This window comes from Sapajus apella, unplaced genomic scaffold (genome assembly GCF_009761245.1).
Source record: "Sapajus apella isolate SASKATOON/1434 unplaced genomic scaffold, GSC_monkey_1.0 scaffold3, whole genome shotgun sequence".
In the NCBI taxonomy this organism is placed as follows: domain Eukaryota; kingdom Metazoa; phylum Chordata; class Mammalia; order Primates; family Cebidae; genus Sapajus; species Sapajus apella.
In genome coordinates, this window is record NW_022436943.1 from 24,540,865 (window position 1) to 24,564,806 (window position 23,942).

Sequence of the window (23,942 nt, forward strand, 5' to 3'; positions counted from 1 at the left end):
ATTTACTGACTCCTGGAACTTATTTTTAGGCTTGTGCTCTGCTCTAAAAAGTACTGCGTTTATAAGATTTAACAAAATTTTATTTCCCTTTTGCTTGGTCCTAAGGATATAAATCATCACCTGGGATTGAGAAAGGGTCTCAACCTTTTTTTTTTTTAAGAAATGTTCAAAAGGTGGGAGAGCAACTCTAAATATCTCAAGAAATGAGTGTACCTAGCAGCTACCAAGGCTGCTCCATGCCAGTAGCTGACATACCACCTCTAGTCCTGGGATCCCAGCATCTCTGCTCTTAGGTGAAGATGCTACTCCGAGAGACAGATGTTAGAACTGGGGAGAGTGGAGCTAGTATCTAAGCCCAAGCTCCATGACCTTTTCTTTGTCAGTGTGTACCCTTGATGGCAACTTGGCCAATCAGACCCTTATGAGTCCCTGGCGTGCTTTTTCAGAGCCCTAAACTATAACTAGAGCCTTATAATTTAGAATTGGATCCCCCAGTATGCTGAATTTACTTTTTAGAGAATATAGGCAGAATCTGTTTTGGTGGAAGAGACAGAAGGCCTCCAATTTCAGATCTGGAAAGGGCAAGAAAAAGCATCCGATCTAAGCCCCTCGCATTCAGAGGCAGGGACTGAGGCTCTGCCTAAGATCACCCCACCATCCCTCTTGTTTCCATTCTGTTTCTTAGGCATTCAGTTTTTATTCCCTTAGCTTTTGCCTCCTCAATTCCTTCAGCTGTTCCTGTCATTTCAACTACATTTCTCATTTGGTCAATTTTTACTCCATTGACTCTTGTCTCAATAACTCCTTAAATGGGATGTTCAAAGATATCACTACTTGGGAAAAATATTCTAAGAAAGAATTTTAAGGTAAGGCATTTGGCTGAGAAAGCAAATAAGAGATGACCTGTAGAGAGCCCCACTTCTGTGGAAATGAACAGATCACTTAGGAAGAGGTGTAGGCAGAGCTTAGTGTGATCCAAGTATTGGAAGAAATAATTATCTTGCAAGAATATGGAAGATGTAGGAGGGGTGGGAGAGAGCTGGCCTCAAGCAATTAATAACCACAAGACTTTGCTTTTATTGGCTTTGTTATAAGAAAAAAGCTATAAAGTGAGGAGATTAGCAAGTTAGTAGGCAACCGTTCCATTCTGTAGACTTTGGCAAACTCTGATCACTCTCACTGAAGCTAGTGAAGCTCACTGGTAGTCAGCTGGGCAGGTTCCCAGTACTACCAGGAAGTGTCAGTGATGGGGATAGGTAGCTGGTCACATGGGACTGGGCTGCTCCTGTTGCCAACCTCTCCCTGACCATTGCTGCCACTTCAGGTGATAATAGGGGCACCCAGACATGTAATCTTAGGAGGAAGTCCTCTTCTGTCCCCAGTCCAGCCCAGAACTAAGATCTGATGCCATGTTTGCCAAATTTGGACTTAATACAAAAATGATACATACCTTTCCTGTAGGATTTTTTAAAAGTATTCTCCATACTTTTGTATAAAAAAAGATATATTGCATTTTCATGCAGATGTTCCCCTCTCCTCCATGCTCAGAATGGTTCAACCACGGCAGCTTGCTTTCTGTTGGAAGGGAGGTCTCAGCCCCTGTCCCTGCTCCCCCTGGCTAGCTCCTCAGGCTGCTGGGTCTTCACTCTGCTTTAAGCCTAAGTCCCTTCTTAGTGGAAGTTTTCCTCAACCCCACTTCCTCTTAGCCCACTTCTAGTCTAAAATTCCCCCATTGGTCTAAATTGACATTTAATTTTACAATATTTGTTGAATATCTCTCACCCCAACTAGAATGGGAAGGATGGACTGACTGAAGTCAGCTTTGCTCACTCTTGTAAGCCCAGCAGCAAGCTTAGATCAAGGCATGTTAATAAGTGCTCTAGTAAATATTTGGTGAATGAATTAATTAAATTTTCACGACTTAGGGTATGGGGTATGACCACTGCCAGTGCTCCTGATTTGGTTTTTCTGGGTAAAATTACATTTTAAGGATGGAAACTTAGCTCTCATAATTCATCATGCTGTAATATGACGGTAGTCAAGGAATGAAAATGCCAAAGTGTGTGCTACAGGTATCCTTTTCCTTAATTAAGTCAACAATGTTATGAGATATAACCAGGAAATAAGGGTATCAGGTTAAGTCAAACTGTTATCTCCACTCTTCATAAGTATTGAGTTAGTCAGTGATATGGATGAGAGATTCCCTTCTAGATGTGAAAACTCCAGGAAGTCAGCTTACCCTGACTGCAATAACATTGGCTTAGCTTCCGTATTTGATAGCACCAAAACATGTAATATGTCAGAATGTGGGAGCTTTTTTTTTTTTTAAGTTTTTCTTGAATGGGGGTCATTTTCCTTAGGCTCAAACAATATCATTTAATTTAACACATAAAGTTAGATGGGATAGAACACTGGCTATTACCAATATTAGAAAAAAACCCATCCTCTGCTAAGTTATTATAAAGGGCCAAGACTTTGAAATTTTTTAATTCTCCTTAACAAGAGGGATTTCCTTTCTCTCTTGCAAGTCAAAGCTGTTTATAAGCTATCTTTATGTCTGTACTGTAATGATAGTGTTATTACATTTTTAAACAAAGTTTAGATCACCTTTTCCTTGGATTTTTTTTTTTCTTTTACTGGTGCTCTGGTTAATTTTGAGTAATTAGCACAAGTGATTTTTATGGGAAGAGGAAATCCATCTGATGCCTTCTAAGTCATTGTAATGAATAGGTTGTTAAATAGTTAAAGAAATTTTAGGACAAAATCACCTTAAAATGTGGGCATTTATTGCTAAGGAAAGCATTAGTTATTTTCTTTAGTTCTGCTACCTGTGTTCTTCCATATCTGCACCTTGGCTGCCTGTCACTCTTTGCAATTGTTGGTAACCAGTGCTTCCAGAGGCTTGGTTGAAACACCCAGACTCTGAAGTTCAGAAAAGTTATGGTGAACATGTTACCCTACCCTTCATGGCAGGGTTGTTTTGAGGATTGAATGGGAGAGCGAGTATCCTGGGTCTTTGTAAACTGTAAACCACACATAGCAGTTGATATTTCATGAAATGTTGCAATCCTAGAAGTACCATCTTCTTAAGTGAAAGTTGATAGAAGACCAAGAAGCCAAACTGGGATGGAGGTAAAGATGAAGTGAGGAAGGAAACAGGAAGGGAAGGAAGGTTTGGTAAGCAGAAATGGGGATAAGGAAAAAGAAGACAGTTAAATCTACTGAGCTTGACCACCTGTGTGCAGACATGAGCTTGTATCAAAACTCAGCCCATTTCCAGCCCCAGAGCTGTGTGAAGTCAGCAGGCAATTTTATTTTTTAAGACTGAAAAGTGAGCAAGGAAATGGCATATTCATTTATATCAAGTTATGCCCCAGGTATTATTCTGAAGATAACATAGGATAATAAAGGTCTTACCTTAAAGTTGTTAATGTAGGCCGGGCACGGTGGCTCACATCCATAACCCCAGCACTTTGGTATGCCGAGGTAGGTGGATCCCTTGAAGTCAGGAGTTCGATAACAGCCTGACCAACATGGTGAAACCCCATCTCTACTAAAATTACAAAAATTAGCTGGGCACGGTGGAGGGCACCTGTAATCTCAGCTACTCGGGAGGCTGAGGCAGGAGAGTCGCTTGAACCTGGGAGGCGGAGATTGCAGCGAATGATGATCCCACCACTGCACTCCAGCCGGGGCAACAGAGCGAGGTCTCAAAAAAAACAGAAGTTACTGTAGATCATCATCCTTTTATTTTTATATTGTTATCCTTTATAATTTTTGTATTGAACATATAGTTTTCAAATACATTTTTCTCTTCTTTATCAAAGAATGTCCATTTCCCATGGGAGAAAGGAGGGTGCCTAGTCTAACTTCCTCACATTTTTTCTTGGCTGTTTAAGGAAAGACATGATTATCCATATCAAGGGATCCAGGAGCAATCATTGAGCATTCTCTCTATTCATGGGAGCAGCTGAAAGATGACCTAGGTGCCAGCTCTGTCCTGCCTCCTGAAGCAAGGGGTTAGGCTTGGATGTAATACAACTGAGAGCTGTGACTTGGGAGCACAGAGAAACTCCTCTGGCCAGCTCCTGTCCTTCAGCTCCGATGTCATATCAGTCACCATACAACAGGTCATTACACATAACATGCAAACACTGTGCATTATGACAGCGTTGTAAAAACTCCTTAGGGTATCTTATTTCTAAAGATCTTTATTTTAAAAAAAAATTCTTTCTCCAGCCCTCCCTCCCAAGTCCAGGCCCATTCAGACACTCAGAGGCATTGAGATGGGCATATGTTTTAGTGACTAACAAGTAGGTTCAAGAGAATACAGATGTAATTAAAATTAGTCTTGGGCCATAATAAATGGGAAGGTCACACAGTTCTCCAGACTTTTAAGCCATTAAAAGCATGTTTTTTAAAAACTCAAATTGTGTAGGCATGGACTTCCACTTTGATTAAACAGGGAGGACAAGGAGAAGACACTCTATATGTTATGAATGGGATATGAGACAATATACAGTCTTGCAGAGATCTACTTAGTGAAAGCTGGCACTGAAGACTGGATGGGAAAAATAAAATTCCAAGATGATGATAAACCAGGTTTTAGGAACACATATTGGCCCTATTTTAACTGTAGAATCCTCATCTTGCTTAGATAGTACAAATTTCAACAGATTCCAGCTTGTAGGCCCTGAAATATGACCCTTTCTCGATAGTATAAAGATGAAGAGTTAAAGCAGCAATTTCTTTTTAGTGTAGCATCATTTGTAATGAAAACCATCCTACTCCTGTGTTTTCTGGAAAGCCCTGCAAAATGGGATTGCATTCATATTTTATCCTGTATGCTTTGTGTGAGTTTCAGCTTTGACCTGGAGAAACTCTGTTTTTAAGCCAGTGGCAGAGTTCTGCATGCACGCTGCCATAGCTGGTAGACTTCTCCAAGTAGCAGCTGCCAGGCAGCCGAAGCACCCTGCTCACAACTTTCCATTATGGATTAAGCTGACTCTGCCAATCTCACTTTACTCAAGACACCAAACTGGACGCTTGCAAGACTAGTGCCTTGCAAATCTCTGAGATGCTTTTCTTATTATAGATGAAATATGAACATTGTGTTTAGGAACAGGATCCAACAAATGCCAAAGGTATTTATGTAAGTCATTCAGCTTTAGTACAACAGCCTCTTGAGAATAAAGTCAAATCAGCTTTTAATTATTTCACCTTTCTGTTTTAGTTGGTGCTTCACATTTGTTTGTATAATATGTTAAATTCAAAATAAGCTGCTTTCTCAAAAATTTAATTAATATGTAAGGAATCAAGATTGGCTCTCAATAGCATAACTCTTTGAAGTCAGTCTTCTTAGGACTTCCACATGGGCCAAAAGGAAGCTGTTTAAGCCAAGTAAAATACATTAATTCACTTTCTAGCACTTTTAATACAATAGATTGTCAGAGATTAACAAATAATTTTTTTAAGTTTTTCTTAAATTTTTAATCTTAAATATGGCAAAAATTTTGGTGACTTTTACTATAATGAGTCAATAGAATTTTGATCTCAGTTGCTTGGTCTAGAAGTCCCTATCAATGTCATTTTTTAAATTGGCATGGGAGATTTTTGAATTATTATTTCAAGATTTCACACCTTCCATCCATTAGGGAAGCGTTTGAGATACATGTGGGGGACATGTTTTGACATGTTGAGATAATCCACAGAAGCCAGCAGTTTAGGGTTCAAGGGTAAGAATAGAAAAGCCTCAGATGATAGGGCCTTACCCATGCCCCCAGCCCCCTTGCTGCTCAGTCAAGTGACTTGAAAATCAGTTGAACTGTGGACTAATAGATTACTTTGTAAAGACCCAAATACCCTGGTAGGGGTGATAGTAGCCCAGCCCATTTTATAAGGTTCAGTTCTTAATGAATTACCAACTTTAATCATTCTTAGTTACATTAATCTGTTACATACCATGGAAATGTAATTAAGACCTAATTCTTTTCATCATGTGTCTGGTTAGGACAGATGAAAAAGCAGTTGTTACCCAATGGATTATCAGCCCCTTGCTTAGGTAACCCTAAGGGACTTGATCATAGCCTGGGGCTGGAGGCAGGAGTCTGCAGGCTGCATCCAGAGTGAGAACCAAGGGATGTGTGGGTGTTTTCCAGAAGAAAGAGGTGGGTGCAAAGGACAATGGACCATGTGTATTTGGGGTCCAGTAAAATGCGCAGTATGGTTGGAAAAGAGTGCTAGGTATAGGGTGTTGAGAGATGAGCAGGGTCTCTTGAACCTATAAGGGGGAGTTTGGACATTATCCCAAGGATAGGGGAAGGCTATTGATAGGTCTTAGGCAGAATTACATCATTATCTTTAGAAAGATCACTCTGGCTGCTGGTGGTATAGGTATTGGGGAGAGTAAGGGGTAGCGAAACTGGAGACAGATTAAATAGTCACAGGCTGGGTGCAGTGGCTCAGGTCTTTAATCCCAGCACTTTGGGAGGCTGAGGCAGGAAAATCACTTGAGCCCAGGAGTTTGAGGCTGCAGTGAGCTGTGATCACACCACTGCATTTCAGCCTTGGACAGTGCAAGATCCTGTCTGTAAAAATAGTTATTTGCTAACTAGTAATCTAGGTTGTAGCCTATGTGTTGGGCTAAGCCATGGAAGTGGGATGGAAAGAAGCACATGATTGAATGGGAGCCTCCCAGGCAGATTCACAAGGACCCATGGCTGGTGGAGTAAGCGTGGTAAGCCTAGAAAAGGAAGAGTCAGACTGGCTCCATGTTCTTAGCTTAGACAACTACTGGATGGTGGTACCATTTACTAAGAAGGATACTAGACAGGAAGGGAAAGATTTAGGGAGGAAGATAAGTTTGGATTTTGGCTTCTTGAATTTCAGGATGCTAGCCCAAAAGATAATGGGGGAAGATGGGTCTGGAACTCAGAGATTTGAGCTGTGTTTGCAGAGACTTGGAGCCAATCCCTGGAAAAGATTCTTATGGGACATGCAGAGAAAGAGGAAATCTGTGTATATAATACTAGACACAGCTCTTTTTAAGAAGTACAAATAGGCCAGGCATGGTGGCACACGCCAGTAATCCCAGCACTTTGGGAGGCCAAGATGGACGAATCCCTTGAGGTCAGGAGTTCGAGACCAGCCTGTCCAACACAGTAAAACCTTCTCTCTTCTAAAAATACAAAAATTAGCCAGGTGTGGTACACATGCCTGTAATCCCAGCTACTCAGGAGGCTGAAGCAGGAGAATTGCTTAAACCTGGGAGGCAGAGATTGTAGTGAGCCAGGACCACAACATTGCACTATAGCCTGGACAACAGAGTGAGACTCCACCTCAAAGAAAAAGAAGTACAAGTAAATCAGTTCTCACATTAAGTGACTAGGAATTTGTTGCTTTATGGCAATGCAATTCAGGTATCTGAATTTCTATGCTTGAATTTGTGAAGTTATTCTTTCTAAGATTTGTGCTCAAGGGACCTACCCAGTGAGCAAGCTCTGTTGGACTGTGTTTTTTTTTCTTGGCAATCTACTAGAACAAAATATCACTCTCCCAAATTATTATGCTAAAGAAGCATCATTTGGCAAACATGTATTTAGTGCCAGCTCTGTCCAAATACAACAGTAGGCCCTGGGAATACAGAAATGAATAAGAAACAAAACCTGTCATTAAAAGCAAATACCCTGCCAGGTTCACAGTACCTTTGTGCAGCTGGCAGATGCTGTGGGACTGCAGGTTGGAGGGACCCACTAAGAGGCACCTGTGACCCATTCGGGCTGAGCTCATCACCAACACTTTCCTGGAGCCCTTTGCACCAGCAGTGCTCCTTGCTTCAATGCCTTCTCCCTTGTCCCCCTCCTTGCCTAAGCTCTGTCAGTCCTTTGCGATTATGTACACTCAAGGTCCATAGCAGGCATGGACCGCATTAAGAAACAAAATGCCTCTTCCAATAAGTTATTTTACACCTGATAATAGGAATGCTATCAATAAAGCATACAAAATACACATACGAATTTTATAATGCAAAAGGAAAAATTATTAGTGGTTTCCTTAAAAAGTTTAAAAAATTATTTCTACATAGAGTCTAAAAGGTACGATTTCGGGGGGTAGCAGGATCTTATTAGCAGTATTTGTATACAGAAACATTAAAGTTAGCTATTTGCAGTAAATGAATGTTTTGGCAGTGTTTCCAGATAGGGAAACAATGTAGAGGCTGCTAGGCTTCCCGTAAGTGTGTTATGCACTGGTGCACACTGTTCTCTCCGTGTGGTCTGAGGATAGTAATTTGGGTGATACCTTTTGGCTACACACAACCAGACCCAACAGGTCTTGAGTAGTTACCTGCTGTGTGGATTTGACATCTGTCATCCCATCTCATCCCATGATAACCCTGTGAGTTGGTAGGAAACTAAGGCATAGAAAATTCACATAGCAAGCACACAACAGCATCAGACCCCAAGCCTTTCCCCTCCACTGGATTTTGAGAATTAAAATAGGAATTTTTTTTTTAACTCATGTATTATCCTTAAGCTCATAAAAGAAGATCTGTCCGGGAATGGTATCATTTAGTTATAGACTTCATTTGGCCACTGTTTCATTTAATAGACATTGTTCGTTCAATAGCCACAAATCTTGGGAGCCAAACAATTATAAAAAGATAAAGTCAGTATAACATGGTAAATTTGAAGAAAAAAACTATGAAAATGAAAAAGAGGGAAGAACACTGAGGGCATATGGGGCTTGCAGGATGAAACTGAGCCTATGCGGGCGAAGAATGAGTAGAAGTTAGGGAGCAAACAGTGGCCAGTGTTGCATATGGGAGGAAGCTCCTGAGCAAAGGTAGAGTGGAATGAAAGCACACAGTGTGAGTTCCTGAAACCAGCTGGATAGTGGAAGAATGCTTTCTCTCTGTCCTCCCACTGCAGCAGATCACAAGGGGTGCTTAAAATTCTCTAGTCCTCCACCCAGTACTGAATTCATGTTTCTTTGCATGAGGTACAGAAATTTGCATTTCTAAAATTTGGGCACACTAAAGTTTGGTACTTTGCATGGAGGGGATATGATAGGAAACAAAATTGCCAGGGTTTGGGAGTCATATTTTCTACTTTTGGTTTTGGGGAGTCTTCAAAGGCATTTGAGAAGAGAGCCATCTGCCTTTGAATGGATGGTCTGACTGCTTCATAGAGAAAGATTTTAAGTGGGGCCAGCAGTGGAGGCCTGGTCTGTGGAGGAGGAGATAAAAGGCCCTGGTTGAGGTCAGGTGTGGCAGAAACATAAGGGATAAAATTAGCAGGACTTAATGGAATACAAGTAGTGAGTTAGGAACAGAGGCAAGTCTGAGATGTTGTGTGGTTGATACTCTAATATCCCTATTAAGATTAATAAAAAACGTTAACTCACTCCCAGTATATGGGTGATTTATTTCAAACATATGAAACAAGTAATCTTTCTGGGTCTCTTTCTTTCTCTCTCTCTCTCTCTCTCTCTCTCTCTCTCTCTCTCTCTCTCTTTCGAGTGCAATAGTGCCATCTCAGCTTACTACAATCTCTGTCTCCTGGGTTCAAGCAATTCTCCTGCCTCAGCCTCCTGAGTAACTGGGATTACACTCAAGCTGCACCATGCCCAGCTAATTTTTTTTTAAATTTTTTTTAGTAGATATGGGGTTTCACTAATGTTGGCCAGGCTGGTCTCAAACTCCTGACCTTGTGATCTGCCCGCCTCAGCCTCCCAAAATGCTGGGATTACAGGTGTGAGCCACCATACCCAGCCTTCTTTCTTATCAATAAAACAGGGGTGAGGAAATGGGAAACTAGACCAGATTGTCACAGAAAACCTGAGTTTGGGTCTCTACTCTTTTGTGAATTTTTGTCCTTCTGCCTGTTTTTGAACCTGGCTTCACATAACAACGCCATTGTTTCTTATAGAAAGTATTCAATTAGTAAATGTAGTGAGACATCATTGACATTTTACTTTTCCAACTCCAGATTTATCTGCAATCAGAAGATGATATGAAAGGGAAAATGTCCTACTGTGTACTCTTAGGAACGAGATTATGGTTAGGACCCTCTAATCAAAATTAAAACCATTTTGAAGTACCAGTAAACATTCCACAAGCACAACTCACTTACAAGTTATTCTTGTTTATATCAGAAGTATTATCAATACTCACACACTTAGTACTGTGCTAGATGTGAAGGGAGGAAAACGGGTGGGCCTGACCCCCTCCCCCACACACACACACAAGCTTAGAGTCGGAGAAAATGCATGCACATGGGAGGTGGTTAAAAAATAACACGAAGCAATTCAGTCAGCTGTATTTGTTTACTAGTGCTCTGCCACATTCCATGAAGGTTTCATAGTTTATATAAATGTCAAAATGGCTAGTCTTCTAGGAATTACAAAGGAGTGGATTGACTTGTTTATAAAGCATTTCCAGAGAATTTTTACTTTGCCTGTATCCTAGTGATTATTTTGTTTGTTTGTTTGTTTCATGGTAATTTGCATGAATTTGATAGTAAAAGCATTTTGAAAAATTATTCTAACTCTTCACTAGATCAGAAAACAGCCCATTGTTGGAACTATTGAAATGTTATTCTAGAGTAAACAGTCACTAATGTTTAATTCCATAAGTGAAAATGAGGGCAAGAAGAACACATTGAAGGGGTTTTCTTTTTATTTTCTTTAAACTTTTTAGTAATGAATCAATTTTGTGGTATTAAAGTTCAGCTACTATACTTTATTGTCTAAAAGTTTTCTTTAAATTAGAGTTGCTATATTTGTAACAGTTACAGAACTGCCCCTGTATTCAACGCCCAATGATAACATGTTAAATATATTTCAAGGGAAATATAATAGAAGGCATGCAGCAACAACAAAAAAACAAGCATCAGACAAGCACCCCACTCCCCATAAACAGTGTCTCTGTAAATATGCATATGTGGCCCTTATTAAAAGAAAAACTTTAGCCAAATTAAATTTAACAGAGTTTAATTGAGCGAAGGACAATTCGCACATCAGGCAGCCTCCCAAGCCAGAGGAGGTTCAGAGATTCCTGTGCAGCTGCGTAGTGGAAGAAGATTTATAGACAGAGAAAGGAAGGTGAGGTACAGAAACAGCCGACTGGCTACAGCTCATCATTTGTGTTATTCGAACATGGCTCGAACCATTGACCCCCTTTGATTGGCCCAAAACTCAGGTTATAGTTCATGATGTACAGAGAAACCTTTAGGCTGAACTTAAAATATTTAAGGAGGCAGCTTTAGGCTAAACTTAACACCCTAAAGAAATGCTGAATAATAAGAAAAAGGGAAAAATATTAGAGAGACAGGGTGAATAAAGAAGGTCCCAATATGATTATTGTCTATGGTGCCAGGAAGAGTTGATCTGAATGACTTTGTGAAGAATTTGGTCCTTGGGCAACATTTTGAAGGGAAGCAAAGGCAAGATTTGTCACAGTGGATGGAAGTTTTACCAGGTGGGAGAAGGAGACCCCATCTAATGACGCACAGCCCGAGGAGGAAGAAACCCCCTCAAAGGCAGTAAAGATCACCAGTGTTCATTATTTGTGGACAGTGTCGTCTTCGTGGCTTTTTGTAATAAGCCTTAATTTTAGCTTCATAGCCTGTTTAATCTTCTCCTGATATTCTGGGTTGATGTTCCACAATGACTCAAATTGCCAGTAGAACCTGAAATAAAGGATCTTTCATATGCAAACAGCTCTCTCATCCCCTCCTCCTACCACCCGGAGAAACATCTAGAAAGGTAATAAATTTGTGGAGAACAGCATGGTGCGACTACTCATATTTCTGAAAATGAATGCTGTTGTAAGAAAGTTAGGAAAGTGGTATAGAGACATTGGATACAGCCCTTCTATCTGCTTTGTACTCTGGAGCTTCATCCTCTTTTGAAAAGTCTTGCAGACTCACCTGGATTTTGCGTTGCAGTGCTGTCGAGTACAGCTGAGTCATGGCAAGAGAAGAGGACAATTAGATAAGGGGTGCCTGACTATTAAAGGATCTGAAAAGCACTAACCAGGGTATTATGCAACACACAAGTCGAAACCGTTTCAGAGTGCCGAGGAAGTTATTAACAGGAGCAAAACAACATCTGAGGAGAGTGATTTTAGCTACAGTGCTCAAGGTAGATTGCAAGCAGCAGAAGTTGGAGATGAGATCGTAAAGGACATGAATAAATCTATCTAGGTAATAAAGAACTAGACCCTCAAAATTTGTAAAGGAAAGCTTATCTTGTATACAACAACCAGCTGTATATAAGGGAGTTAACATTCTAAGCATGTGAGTACAATTTGCTAATAGCACAAGTGGCACCGTAAAGGCTGACGGGACATGGGGAGGAACATAGTGAATCTGATTCATGGACATCCAGGGTGGAAGATAACATGAGTTTTGTGTAAGAATAATACTTTGAAGCCTTGAGCACTTAGCAGCTTCCCATGGAAATGAATAAATCAAAATCAGAGATTGGCACTGTCATTTATAACAGCAATTATTAGGAAAGTGAGTAGAGGGGGCTGGAATAGAGAAATCTCTAAAGAAGAGGCAGAGATGGTGGTGACCTCTGTGTGGAAAGAAGCAGAGAATTATTTTGTGCTACTGTTAAATGCCAGACAAGGTTTGATTGTGGTTATAAATGTAATTTCTCTATTTGCATAGTTTCATCTAAAATCAAATTAGCAAATCCTTTGTATTTAAGGTGTAATAAAAGTAGTCATCACACCAGATAGCCACACACTATCAAAGCTTTAACTCTTCATGCTGCCTCTCTTTGACTAAATTTATATAAAAGACTTTCTTTGCCTTAGAAAAGGCATTTTCCAGTTTTTATTAGTTGTGTGCAAAATGGAGCAAAAGAATGAGCCCAGGATCAAAATGAAGATGCTTGTCTTACCAGTTAAGCAGTGTGAAAACTTTGCAATGGCTAGTTTCAGGCCCCAAACATGTGGTCTGGGGCTGTACCTCTGGGAGTACATTACCAGGCATTTTTACTGCATGGAGTCGGTAGGGCAAAGAACAGTGAGTTAAGAGTCTTGCGAAGCACACTTGGGTGCGGCTTGAGAACAAGAGCAAGGGGAGCTGAGGGTCTGTTTTGTGTTACGTTCAGCGGTACCATCTGTGTCTTTACGTTCCTTGGTTCCTGCTGGAACTTGTCACAGGTTTACTGTGTTTGACATCCCTCTCTGGTTTGTAATAGAGAATCTACATAGGCTCCAAAGCTGGTCTGGAGCACAGTCCAGCTGCAAATCTTTGGCGGTGGCAAGTCCCTAAGTGAGAGGACTCCTTGCCCATCCGAGTCTGATCAGCCCCACTGCTGCAAACAAACAGCCAGGCGGTGGGTGTGTTTGATGAAGTCCAGGAGCCTCTGTTGGGCAGTCTGATTTTTCTGTTAAGAAAATACTAGTTATTGAGTATTCTGCTCTAGTCCACCAGCAGTTTTTCCTACTGTTCGTCAAACATGAAAATATGGAAAGAAAAATATATTTTTACTAAATGATGAACAAATGAGTCAAAATATAGAACTGTTTATGTCCTGAACTCTTCAGATATCAATTTCTCCTACAATATCATAGCTTGCATTGGCTCATGCCTTATACTTTCTGTCTATATGTGGACTTTGAGTTAGCCAGAGATGTAAAAGTTTTGTTTTCAAGCCATGGAGGTTAAGAAGGGATTTCTTGGATATATTAATTAGCTTGATCTAATAATTCTGCAGTGTATCCATATATCAAAGCATCACTTTATACACTATAAATATATACAATTTTTATTTGTTAATTATATCTTGAGATAGGGAGAAGAGAAGGTATTTCTTGGTAGGAAAAAATGACATTTTTAGGCAAGTTGATTTATTTGCAGGTCCTACATCAAGCAGCTATAAAGACCTTTAAGAACTTAAAATAGGCTTTACATAACTGGATTTTCTTATGACATTTTGAAGAATTTTTTTCCTTTGAGTTTTTTGTTCCTCCTTTTCCCATTCATTGCATCTCTGTGATTACTATGAAATTCTGTTCACTTAAATTCTAAATAACTTTTAGAAGTCTGAATAAATACTGAACTAATGAACTTTAAAGCCAGATAGAGTTACTATAAAAGATTTTTCCTAATAATTAAGCATAAATCTAAAGCAAGTTAGGATCATTTTTAGTGAGAACTAACTTTGGGTTTGTACCAGAATAAAATGTTTGCTTATACCACTCTGGGAAAGAAAGTAATAATTATGAATAGGTCATTTTTAGATGTCAGTGGCCTACTTTATGCTTATTAATATAATATAGCTAATAAAAATAACTATATTTTGTATCTTGCATGGGACCGAGCACAGATATCAAGACATTGTAGGCATTCCAAATACTTGGTTTTGATTTATCTCCTTTGAGTTAATATTTTTCCGTGGAGATTTAGAATAGGCAGTAGTAGGCTAAGATTTAATCAGGTTTATGACAGTTCATATATTAGCCCAATACTCTGTGTGTGTCTGTGTGTGTGTGTGTGTGTGTGTGTCCTTACTGAGATTGCTGTATAGAAGTTGTTCCATTTAGTGGAAATGATGATTATTCATTACCGAAAGTCCTTTGTGGTTAGTGACAGTGACAGTGATTCCACAGGACTTGGGTAAAACACACATGTGACACCTGAGTGATGTGAGATAAAACCAGTGACTTGTAGTTTTGGAGGTTTTCTTGACTCATGACCTGGAAACTATACCCACTCCTTGAACAGATTTCAGATGAAGGCCTATGAGCAAGAACCCAAGAGACCCATCTGCAAACAAACTGCAAGAGAATATCCTGCAGGATACCAGCCCTGCCCTATGTTTAGGGCCAAGAATGCCAGAAAGACTCTGGGACCTTATTAGACTGAGCTAAGGGGGGAAATTTCATTCAAGTGTTGTCTGTGAGATCTGTTAAGTCTTAGATTTCTTGCCCAGAAAATGGGATGATTTGGTATTCAGCTTACAGGAGTTTAGGAGAATTAAATGAGATCGAATATATGTGAGCAGCCTTGAAACAGTGAATAGCACTTAATAGTTGCTAAATAAACTGGTACAGCCGACAATTGTTGAATATTTTCATACCAAGTATTGTGAAAAGACAGTCTTTGCTCTCAAGAGTGTTCTGGGCCAAGAAATTGAGAAGGCCAGCGGGTAATATATAATGTGATGAGAGCTGTGATGTAGCAAAGAACTATATAGACGCACATATAGAACTATATACACACACACATTCATATAGTCACATGGGTGGCTATATCATCGATGTATATGTTAGCCCAGCAGAGGGTCCCTAATCACTTGGAGTAACCAAGAGACTTTCTGGAGACTTGATTCTTGAGCACTGCCTGGAGGTAACCAATAGGAGTTTCTAGAAATAGAAAAGGGAAGAAAAGCTTTCCAAGCAGAGGGACCTGCATGGGCAAAAGCATGGAGGATTAGGAGCCCTCGTTGGTTTCTTCCCTGCTAAAGTGCTATTGTCATTCAAACTCGTGTAGGTCCAGGGCACAGAGAAGCAGTACGTGTGGTTAGTGGTTAAGCACACACTTTGTGCAGCCAGCCAGTTGTTCAGACCCTGGCCCTGCCAATGCTGTGAGTGGGACAGAGGGCTTAACCTTTCCATGTCTCAGGCTCCCTCATCAGCAAAATGGGAAAAGAACAGCAATAGCTACTCAGAGGACCATTGTGAAGATTAAAAGAGTCAATAAATTTGAAGTAGCAAGTGGACACTAAATATTTCATGTAAAAGTAAATGTTGTGGTCATTTGAACCAGCATTTCCCAAATGCCTGCTCTGTGTAAAGCAAGTATGGTAGGTACCTCACCAAATGAAAAAGATATGGACTGTATCCTCCGGGAGACAGATGAATATGTAAACAACTAGCAATGCAGCTTGAAATTAAGTAATAGCTACGTGGAGGTTCAGGCAATGTGTGGGAGCATCACCAAAAAAGAAATTTGTTCTGAGGAAGAAGAAGAATTCTTGCGAGAAGAGAGATTGGTGTAGAATTTGTGCCCAGTGCTCATTTTAACTAGCTTTGTTTTGGCCGTATGTGGATCAGGACAGGTGCATCCAGGCCTGCTGTTGGCCCTGTTTCCTCATTGTGGCCCACTTTGTCTTGGCTTCTGTCTGGTCTACCTGGACAGTGTTCAAATGATTCACTTAGAATTGAAGCTGGAGAAGTGAATAAGGTAGGTTTGATTTATCAGTTTTCTCAGCTGCTTGAGAGAGGTGCAGAAAGAGCAGGAGCTGAGGACAGGCAGCACCTGGGGAACTTTATCTTCAATGAGAAGAAATCAGGTTACAGAGAAGTCCCCAGTCTCTAGCTGTGGAGCACATTCGCATAATTCCCCTTGGGGCCATTCATGCTGCCGCCTCCCACATTCAGAGGAGCTCCCTCAGGTGTGTAGGGTTTCCCCCCAGCCGTGTTTTGAAAGCCCTTTTCTGCAGTGAAGGGGGACCCTGGTCTGTGCTCTATAAGAGAGACCCCATGTCCAATCTACGGGCTGCTGGTTCTTAAGTGGGAGGTGGATGTCAACTGGCCGCAGTGTCTTTGTCTTCCAGCAGTTGGGTCCAGACTATCCTTTTTTTGCCAGAAATATCTCACGGGCAGTGGTACAGCCCTGGCACAGTCCCATAGTTTCAGCTCCGTTAAAGTGCCCTCCCCTCTTTTTGGTCAGTCCGGTCCTGGAAGGAGAGGTGGTAAGTCAAGTCTAATTCAATTACGGTTGCTAGAAATCAAAGAAGTGAATGTGAGCTGCATCACCAAGGGTTTCGGAAGGGAGAAGAGGCAAAGCATGTCTATAAAGTCTGTAACATGACAGCCTGGTTTTTGCTCAGATTTAGGGAATTATTTTCAAATCTTTCTGCAAGATGGGGTCATGGTTCAGCTCTGCAACTTGAGAGGCAGAGCAACTTCAGATCTTGATTCTGTCACTTTAAGTGGCCTTGAGCAACTGATTTCGCCTCTCCAGGCCTTAGTTTCCCCATCTGTAAAATGGGCATGCTATTTAGTGGCACCTCCTCACAGGGTAAGAATGAGTGCCCGATGAGTTGGTGTATGTTAAGTGTTTCGAACTCTGTGCGGGTGTGAGCCCATACTCTTATTATGGGGGCACATCAAGAGATTTTTGGTGAACGTGTTTTCCTGTGGCCACACTAGGCCTATCCCAGGATATAATAGTATCTTTCAGGCATTACTTAAGGCTTTTGTGAAGTACAGGTCATAATATATATTTTTTCAGTTACTGGATTAGTAGTAGAAGTTCGTCGGCATTCACCGTTCTCTGAGAAAGATAGTTGTGCAGGTTCCTACCCAAATTCTGGAAAAGGGTAAATGCTTTTCTCCTAATACTTTGCACACAAATATGAAGAAAAATCCCAGCCTGCGGTTTGTATGGCCACACCTCTGTTTGACGTTCCCAACAGCCACTCCAGGGTGTGTGTAAACTGTGACTAAAAAGACAGATTTTTTTGAGGGAGGGTTCCTTTTTAAAACTCGGACCAGCCTGATTCACCCCTGCCTGCCATCTGCTATGAAGTTTAAACAGCTTTGAGCTGAACACCTTTGTCTTTGTCCTGCCTCTTGCCTTGCTAAACGGGACTTGATTGGACTTCCCTTTTCAACACAATTGTCCACCTACACGTCTACATTTCTGCCTTGCTACTTCATAAGGCTTCGATCAACCCATTCAGAAGAAATAGCCAGAATTTAAAGTATGAGAAAATAATATTAAAGTTAGGAAATTCTCCTTACACTGCTTTTCTTTTTTTTTTTTTTTTTTAAGAGCAATGTGAAATGTCTGTGTTAAGATTATTAAAACATCTTCATTTTATCCTTTTCTAAGTGTGTCTGTTTAGGCTTTAAGGAAATAACTGAAACCTTTCTTCTTCCCCATATGTAGTTGGGTAAATTGCAATCTGCAAAATGGCATCAGAAGAATTAGGTAAAACACGGGGAGCTAGAAGTTCCAGTGCTCACAGACCCCCTCCGCCGTCTGTATTACGGCAATTCGTGGAAGACCTAGAGCAAGCCCCTTGCTTCTTGGCCGTTTGATGTTACATCCTTGAGTAAACACTGCTGGACATCCTTGAATAAACACTGCTGGACATTCAGGGGGTTCCAAGGGAGCATGGAATAATGCCAGCTCTCAAGTGGCGTATTCACTAGCAGTGGGACATTCCACATAACTGTGATACAGGGTGGAGAGTACGTGCCATGAGGAAATCAGTTGTGTTTTTCAGAACCTTTTAAGTGTTAAGTAGTGTTCATAAGGGCAAAGGTCTTATCTGTGTGGCAGCATCAGAAAAGGTCATGGGGAAAGGGGAGCTAGAATTGGATCCTGAACCATGACAAGGATTTGGGCAGGCAGAAATGGAGAGGGAGTATTCTAAGCAGAGCAAGGAATGAGAAAAGGGCACTAACGCAGGTGCTGGGGGCGCCCGAGGCCCCGTGGGAACACCTTGGACCATGGCCAGTTCCTAGTGTGCTACTGCACGGTTATGTATAATATACATAATATATAATTTAAATGAAAAATGTACCTTTAGGGTTATCTCCTCCTTTTTTAAAAAATCAACGTATTAATTACCATTATTAATATGTTAGGCCGTCCGTTCTTGCTAAGCTGGTGTTGCCTTTCTCTGAAGAAGGCCACACTGTCGCTAGCAGTGTCAGTGGGAGGGGCGCAGGCACTGCCGTGACTGCAGTGGTGTTAACCCACAGTAGCCATTTCCTATTAATCCTGTAAAGAAATAAAAATCAAATCTGACTGGACTGTTGCTCCATTTTCTCAAACAGGCAGGTTTCTATAGAAAACATCATTTCCCGTTACTGAAGGCTGCTTGATTTACAGGGTCCCATGGTTTTCGTATAGATGTGTTTCCTTGGACCAGTTTGCTGGCACCTTTCAGAGTTTATGCTGCAGCTTCCCTACTCCCTTCACAGGTGGGTGAGCCCACATTGGCCCAGCACTGAACTCTTAGGTAAAGTCTTTACTCCATGCACAAAAGAAGGGCATAGTTTGAGTGTCATTTTTAAGGCCAAGTCAGTTCTCTACACGATTAAAATATCTACAAGCTTTTACCTGAAATACACAAACAAAAGGTTGTTCAAATAACCTGAGACTGTTACAGTTACATAAGTCCGTGGTTTCACACCATCTGTTTATTTAATATTAGGTTGGTGCAAAAGTAATTGCGATTTTTGCACCAACCTAATTGCAAAAACCACAATTACTTTTGCACCAACCTTGATACTTTCCAAAGATGACATGCGTTCATCCCTCTTGAGAAATTGTCTATGGGCTTAACTTTATGTTTCACCTTCCTAGTAAAGCATTTCCTTGGCTGTTCCTGTGCTCCTTAACTATCCCTTTCCTTCTCCCTCTTGCTTTTCCTTGCCTCTTCCCACATTCCTGCCCACCCCCATTTTCTTGCTCTTCCCACCTCCCCACTTATAGACAATGATCCTCTGTCCTTCTGGATGTCTGGTCCTACTTTCCCCATCTTCACTCCAAAGTTGTTCATCAATCTAGTTCATTTACTGGATGTTGATTGAGAGCCTACTCCATGCTGATGACGTGCATGCTGTTGAAGAAATGGGTTTTCAGAGGCAGCCCTTGGGTGAGACAAATAAGTGCACAGCCAATTGCACGGCGTAAGTGCTGGTGCAGCTGAAATTCTGCTGCAGAGGGCGGCGGAGGCTTAGCAACCCACGGAGGATGGGAAGATGAAACCTGTCCTCACCAAAGCCCCTCCTGGAGCTGCTTCTCCACCCGCCTCCATCTGCCCTCTTCTCCATGGCATTCAATGCAGACCTCTGTTTTGGTATGATACTTATTAGACAATATTATACTGAGTCCAGCCAGTTCTCTTTAATAATTGTATATACCTTGCAGATAGAACGCATCCAATAAACTGTGACTTCCCTGGAGTTAATTTTCTTAGCAGTAAAGTGAGAATGGTGACTTAGAATTGTTGTCAAGGATTTTCTAGCTGAAAAAAAAAATTGTCAGCTAAAACAAGTACATATTTGTATTGAAAACTACATAGATATTTTGTCTTTAGTTTGTGATTATAGGGACATAGCTTAAAAGTTAATTTCGTTAGTAAGATTAATTTCCAAGAAAAAATAACATTATTTGGTTTCATTTTTGCTGGTTTTGAGTGCAACTGTTACCAGTGCCAAAATAGTGGATGTGAATGAAATGTATAGTCAGAGGCAAATTTCACGTCATTGGATGGAATTTCACCCTTCTTTAAAAGTCTCCAATTTCTGCCTTAAAAAAAAAAAAAAACCTAGACTAATAAATTTTATGTGTATACTAATGCAATTCCGTGACCTTTTTAAAAATTATTTTGAAGTGATTTCAAGGATTCTAAGAAAAAGATCTAGACTGTTTCTAAATTTAGTAGCCCATGATTTTTAAAGATTTCAACTGTAGGTACTTGGGACTCATAACAATCAATAGATAACTTTTTTCTTTAACATTACAAGAAAAAATGTAATTTTAAACTCATATTAATTCTTTTTTTTTTTTTTTTGAAAGAGTCTTGCTGTATTGCCTAGGCTGGAGCACAATGGAGCAGTCTTGGGTCACTGCAACCTCACAATTCTTGTGCCTCAGCCTCCTGAGTATCTGGGATTACAGGCACGCACCATGCCTGGCAATTTATGTATTTCTAGTAGAGACGGGGCTTCACCATGTTAGCCAGGCTGGTCTCAAACTCCTGACCTCAGGTGATCTGCCCACTTCGGCCTCCCAAAGTGCTGGGATTACAGGTGTGAGTCGCCGCCACCTAGCCAACTCATAGTAGTTCTTACCAACCCATTTCTTACCCATGCAGGAGTTCCAAAAGTGTTACTGGGTTTTCTCCACAAGTGCATGTTTCAGCACTTGAGAGTTGTAAATTCAGAGTAGCTCCCTGGTAGCCCAGCGTCCTATCTCCTGCATAGACTCTTGTCATTACAGGTGGTGTGTGAGTCTTCAAAAGCCTGACTTGATTATTTTTTCCATTTTATTTTCATTATAAAGCCTTCCTGGGAAATGATTGTGTTTTATAAGCTTAATTCAGTTTGGCAAATATTTATCACTTACTGTTTGGACAGGCCCTGGAAGACTCATTAGGAAGATCAAACATATATTTAACCATCAATGTAAGAAAATCTGTACCAAGTAAAAATCTTAAAGCCAGATTATTTTATTTCTGCTTTTGTGAATTTCCAGTGTAATGGAGAAGGTAAGAGAAATAAGTAAGCATGTATCTGGCCAATTACTTACATTTTTATAGAGTCACAGACATAATTATAATGTCAGGTAGGTTAGGGAGATACAAGCTTCATTTAAAACTGTAGGGGAAGGTAGTGGGGAAGAGGGACCAGGAGAAGTTGGCCAATAGGTACCGAGTCACGGTTCGGAAGAATAAGTTCTGGTGTTGTGTTGCTCAGTGGGGTGCTTCTGGCAAACAACAATGTAGTGTATTCTTTTAGGATAGCTAGAAGAGATTTTGAATGTTATCACCACGAAGAAATGATAAATGTTTAAAGTAATAGATATGGTAATGACCCTGATTTGATGATTGTGCAATGTATACACTCATTGAAACCTCACACTGTACCCCATACATGTGTACAATTATTATGTCACTTATAAATATTCAAAATTTTAAGAAGAAAAGTAGAAAAACAAAACTTTTAACAGTGTTTTAAAGGAAGGGACAGCTGCATTGGAAAGACTTGGAAATGTGCAAGATGAGAGTCAAGAGAAATGGGAGTTTATGGTAATGGAGCAGGATATGGATTAAGGTAACCACCAGCAATGGGTATAAAGCATTGCATACTAAAGGCTTGTTAACAGGATGTATTTTAAATAGAGCAGGCTCTTGCCCTGTATTTACAAGTGATGATTTTTAAAACACTTAACTTCCCATATTTTTTGAATAAATGATACATGTTCATGGTTCAAAATTTTAAAGTACAAATAGTATAGATTAATAAATCTCCTCCTCACTCCAGTTGACCATGTTTTTCCCTGAAGACAGTGAAGTATATTCATAAAACTTTTTCTGATATTTACCTATATAGAAATGTGTTTTATCCTCTTTGATGCAGATGGTTACATGCTCCAAGTCCATAATTGCTATCCGAAATTTGGGTCCAGATATGTTTTAGAATTCAGAACTTACTGGATTTTAGAAAAGCAACATGTTGCATATGACGCAGATTACATCTCTGTAATATCCTCAGAGGGTCTGAGCAGCACCAAGTAATCAAACATATTAATCCTCCAGGGAAACTGAATAGTCACGCTAAGGAGGATAAAGAAGAATCATAAATAGCCTCATGTCAGTTGCATTCAGGTGTTACGGTCAAGTTTTGACACAAAATTTATAGAAAGGAAATTTTGGCTTCTAAAGCCTTAAAGATATTGAAGTTGCAGATAAAGGATTCTAGCTCAGCAAACACTGCACCCAAGTTCTTTTTTTTTAATTTAACAATATACTGTATGTTGGAATTCATTCCATATCATTACACAAAAAGCTTCTTCATTCTATAAGGAATACTGGCTCACATGCTAGACTTATAGAAAATATTTTAAATTCATGTAGTATTTATATGTAGTATTTATGTGGAAAAATTAATATAGTATATACATTATTTATATGGAAAAATTCATGTGTGTGTGTATGTGCAATTAATAGCAGAATCAGGTCTAGATCAAGTCACTAACTTTGAGTGTGTACGGCTCTTTACAACACTATAATGTCTGCTGGTTTAAAAAAAAAAAGATCTCCAGTTAGAAATAATAACCATACTGGTCTATGAAAAAAAAATGCAGTTTAGCCAAGCTAATAGAGTAATAATATACAATATTATAATTTGGTTTAGTGTTGGGGGAAAAAAGCCTTAAGAACTAGAACTCAATTTGTATTATTCCTTATGAGAATTCTTTTGCCATGTAAACGTATTCAGATTTATTTATAATATCATTATCTTTAGTCTTTGTAGGAAAGTTGCTAGTAGGAAAGACTGTTTCAATAATGGAGACGCTTTTTTTAATTGGTGTGTCAGCAGATGATTGAAAGGAGAAAGCCTTGTAATAGCATGCACAGTTGTCACCGTGCACCGGTGTTTCAGCAGAGAAGTCTGACTAAATAAGGCAATGTCCAAGTGAGCCTTATCAGCGTTTGACCGGAATACAGGCTAGCTAGCTGATATACAGCACCTAGCCACTCTCTCCACAATTCCTTAACTTCTTAGCAGATGTGCATTCATCACATGAAAAGTTACTATTTACAGTGCTAGAAGATGTTGCACCTGCATTTTATTTTATAAAACATTGAATAAGAATGAAACATAAGTCTCTAGAGAGGATAAAGGAGAGAGTTCAGCCTACTGTTCCAAAAATGTGTTATGCATGTAAGCATACTTATTTTTAGTGATGTGTCAATAGGGAGTTTGTTTAAGAGTTCATTCACCGGCCCTGGCTCCTGAGGGCTCTTTCCCCAATCACCACAGCCCTCCCCAGCTGGCTTGAGGTTAAAAGACAGGAGGACTCTGGGGTCCAAGGGAAAGAAATCTGCAATCACTGCCACCCCTTAAATCTCCTGGGTGGAGGGGAGGAAAGTGAGGAAAAGGAGAAAGACTCAGACTTTAAATCCCATCCAAGTGCTAACTTGCCACTGTTCTTTTCATTTCCTCCAACTCTTTGCTCTGTGGTGTTTATATTCTGCCAGTCTATGTATTTATAAAAAGAAAAAGGAGCGTTTTTTAAAATAGGACTAAAGCCAAGAGTTCAATTCTAATGCCAGCAAGTACCACTTTCAGTGTACGTTAGTATTCAAGCTACAATCTGGGCTTCTAATCAGGGCTTGGGGAGCGGGGAGCTGTGTGTGCACAGCACGCTGTTAAAGAAGTTTCTGAAACTGAT

At 40.2% G+C, this 23,942-nt stretch overlaps 1 protein-coding gene across 5 annotated transcripts in view; it reads left to right on the forward strand.

The window, feature by feature from the left end:
• Nucleotides 1-23,942, forward strand: part of JPH1 (junctophilin 1) — a 78,592-nt gene that overhangs the window by 10,606 nt on the left and 44,044 nt on the right. The gene's annotated exons all lie outside the window — the stretch shown is intronic.